We start from the raw sequence: 4,199 nt of genomic DNA on the forward strand, positions 1-4,199 counted from the left end.
CCCTGCCTGCCCTGCCTGCCCTGCCTGCTGCCCGCCCCGGGTGGGGGAAGCACCGGGACAGGCCCAGCACCGTGCAGCAGTTTAGGGGGGGCGATCCCAAAGGACACCCCCGGTACCACACGGCCTGTCACCAAATTCAGACAGTGCCACCTCACCCTGCAGATTCTCCGGTGTCTGCTACAGGGCTGTGCGCGGGGAGCAGCCTCTACAAGGGGCACAGCCGGAGGAGAGCAGACCCCATCTGTCTGCTGTCACCGGCCTCATCAAAGTCTTGTAAAACAATAGCGAAGTCAATGGGCTGCGGGAGCCAGATTAGCTGTTTCTTTGCCCTGAGCTGCCGTAAAGCTCATTCATCCGGCTAGAAGAGGGTTTGTCACTGCGGGATGAGCAGAGCAGCACCGAACAGGATCCTGCCCTGAAGAAAAGGGCTGCAGCTGGGGTACCCCTGTGGATTCAGGGCTCCCCAAAGGTCCCACCAGCCTCCACCTCCAACAGGCAGCTTCTACACATTCACAGGCTGGTACAGTCCCACTTGGACCTCCCTTCCACCCACAGGTACCCCATGAAAATGCCCCTTCAAGCCAGAGGTATAAGGAAGAATCAGAATCTCTGGGTTATTTTAGAGCAATAAATAACTTTACTGAATTAAGCGAATCTCCTGAAATGATATATAATATGCTGCTTTCTTGATTGGCTGTTATTAATAATGCATTGCTCAATCTAAACCATTCATAAAATTACTCCCTGCTAGCCCTGAGCAAAGTGCTTTGGGACTCAGGAAGGGGGAAAAAAAGGCAAGAAGGAGCAGCATAAATCCTTTCTGTTTATGAAAATGGATTTCTTCCCCCAACAATCATGCAAAACTAATTATAGCCAAAGGGCTGGTTCCTCTGCATTTGATTATGCCCTGCAAGCTCGCTCAGTTTGACTGACCAGTGCGGGTGGAAGTCCAAGGCAGAGGAGGCTTCGCCCCAGTGAGCCTGAGAAAGGTTACCTGGATTATATTTCTAACAAAAACATCATCCTGCTAACATCCAAACAGATTTGCATCCCATGAACCACCAAGAGGAAGGACAGGGTGGACAGGACTCTTGAATATTTGGAGAAGTGGTGAGGTAAAGCTGAGGGGAAGCCTTATTTAGATGGAAGGAGAAGCCACATTGTCTCTGGCTGGGCAGGTCCTGCAGCCAGGGTGCTCCCAGGGTGGTGGTGGCTCAGGCACTCACCTGATCTCAGAGGAGCTGGCTTGGGGCTAGAAGTTAGAGAAGCCAGGAGAGCCCAAACTAGGGGGTCACCCTTCTCCCGAAATAACCAGTGTGTCTGACCAGAATGGTGAGGAGGGCTCCTCCCTCAGACACAAGTTGGAGGTTAATGGTGTAAATCAGCAAACCCTCAACGACCGCAGTGGTGATCCGGTGATACCTCCAGCTGAGAGGCTGCCCTCATTTATACTAGTGGGGGACGTGTCCCCAGACGTGCAATGGTCAACACCAGCTGTGGACCTGGCCCCCAGCCCAGCTTCTACTTGTCACGTGTTCAGGAGCATGTTGAAGCTTAGGGTGCCTGGGTGCCGCGATTGAGAGACGGGACACAGCTTGATGCAAGCAGAGTCAGAGAGTTTATTGCAGACATCACTCATTTATATAGAAAGTTAGAAGAAATCAGAAGACACTTGTCTTACATTGATTGGTTACTATACTACAACATTCTTTATCAATGCTCGTTGATTGGCAGTTAATTAAAGCTTTAACAACAGGACTGTTTACAACTAAGTTGTTTTTGAAGACACTAAGTTGTTTTTCAGAGACTTTATATTTTCTTCTCTGGCGGCACATGACTCATAGGGGCAGTAACTCTCCTCCACATCGTCGCTTCTTTACTCCCCTTATCAGGCTGCCCAAGGCTTATGGCCTGCAAGTTCTAGTAACATCCCCTTCTAACAACAACAGTGAAGCAGGGCGCACTGTCCTGTCTGCTTCTTTCAAGTCCTGTCCCACACCTGGGACTGAGGGGGTTGTGGTGTGAGGAGAGGTTGGCAGCCCCAGAGCCTGCTTATCCATCCATCCATCCATCCATCCATCCATCCATCCATCCATCCATCCATCCATCCACCAATCCTTTCATCCTCCACCTCCTGTCTTGGAGCTCTCCTCTGAGGGGACTGAAGAGCCACCACAGAGCGTTGTTGTTACTCCTTGTGCTCAGCCCATGAGCATGAGTGGTGACGCAAACCCCACATGTCATGTCCGCTGGGGAGGCAGGTAGATTGAAGGCCTAACCCATGCCATGCCCCTTCATGCTATGATGCTGCTCAAGTGTCTAGGTTAGAGTCTGGCCCTCAGAAGTGTGAGGAGGGATGCGTCATCCCTCCCTTCACACGTGCCTCATCCCCTGACCCATTTCTAGCAAAACACGCTGCCTCCAATGCCCCTGAAACCCTTCCACTGAATCTAGGACACCTGGGTTTCTTCCTCTTGCATGATGAATGAAGTCATCTTGGGAAGAGCTCAGTGTTGTGTGGTGGATAGCAGCCAAGACAGAAAACAAGCATCCTCTCTGTGTTGGTCACGTCCTTGTGGCATTTTAACCTACTTCCATGCTCCTCAAAGCAAACTTGCAGTCCCTGTGACACCCACCTGAGCTCTGCAGCCCAAGTCCCAGCCATGAGCCAACACCAGTAAGGGCTGACCCATGGTCCTGCAGCCCCACAGCAGCACGGGGAGCCTGGGACATGCAATAACCTGACACACAGCAGTGAGGGGCAAGGAGCAGTGTGGGTACATATCTGGTCTGCTTGGAGATGCTGAATCCCCCAAGGGTGCTGCCCCATTGACCACAGGACTTTCTGCTGTGGGGCTGGGGAGAGGCTGACAGTCTGTGGGAGTTCAGAGAGTGAGCAAAACAGGAAAAAATAAAATGCTTATAAACCACAACTCCAAATGCCTGATGCCGTAATTCCCTAAGCTAATTGCTAGTGCCTGGGAGGGTGTCATGGTAAGGATGAGGACATGCTTGGGTGACCAGCCAGCCACGGGGACTGGAGGGAGTGAGTCATGGCTCAAGCCCTGAAGATGCTGAGAGCACAACGGCCCTTCAAACTCCGCTCCGGCAGGAAGGGAGACATGGAAGCGTTGCCCTGTAGATGTCTGTGCTGGATGTGAAGCAACGGCTCCCTCCTGCTTGACCCCTCTGCAGGCCCCTGTAGTCCCCAAAGTGAAGTGGCCTTGTTCATCTGCTGGGGACAGTCCCCTGGACCATGGCCACGGCTTTTCTGGAGGAAATTGGGTTGGGCCAAATCTATACTGGGGAGCACAGTGGCAGCCACGGTGTAGGTGACCACGATGCAACACGTGGACAGTGTTGGTTCACTTGCCTGGAGACAAGGTGGTTTTGGTGGCCACACATCACCCAAGCATCTTGCCCATCCCGTGGGTGTCAGCCACCCGCCAGTCCTCAGCAGGGCTGAGGGGAAACTGAGGCACATCTGACACCAGCCACTTTGGCTGAGGTGGTCCCTGGGCTCAAGGTGTCATGCTGGGGGACTTGGGACATGGCTTCTGGGGGGGTGGAGGTGCCCGGATCCAGCATTGAAGATCAGATCTGTCATTTTGCTGTGAAGGAGCTTCCCCTCTCTGCCCTACCAGTCATCACCCCCCTTCCTGCTCCTCGTCCTTGGGACAACTTGCCCATCCCTGTGGCCTCGGAGATGGGCTCCCCCCGAGGAAGAGGTGATGGGGTTCTTATTCTGCTTGTGAGACTCCCCCAAGACTCCCGGGGCTCCTCACTCTCTGAGCCCCCCCGGGACGTGCACACCCCACGCTGGGGGTAGCCGCAGGGCTGGGCCACAGCTCTGTTGCTGACTGTCGGGACAGAGTCTGGTCGGAGACACCCTGAAGACCGGGCAGCCATGCGGATCCCCTCCCAGAGCTCCCCCCGGCAGAGATCCCGGGCGGCGGAGGGGAGAGGGGGATGGCGGGAGGCAGGCATCGATCCCGCTTACAAAATCAATGTTTTCTCGGGTTTGGCGGGGCGACAAGCGAGGGACAGGGCCGGGGTGTGGTGGGGTGTGTGGGGGGGGGTGTGGACAACAGACCACCACGTCGAGGCAAAACTGCGGCGAGGAGAGGGGGCTCCCCGTTACCGCGCCTTTCCAAGGGGTTGAAACCTTCAGGAGGGAGAATGGCCCCATCCCGAGAACC

The sequence above is a fragment of the Athene cunicularia genome (genome assembly GCF_003259725.1).
Source record: "Athene cunicularia isolate RWA chromosome 10 unlocalized genomic scaffold, athCun1 chr10_part1, whole genome shotgun sequence".
NCBI classification, from domain to species: domain Eukaryota; kingdom Metazoa; phylum Chordata; class Aves; order Strigiformes; family Strigidae; genus Athene; species Athene cunicularia.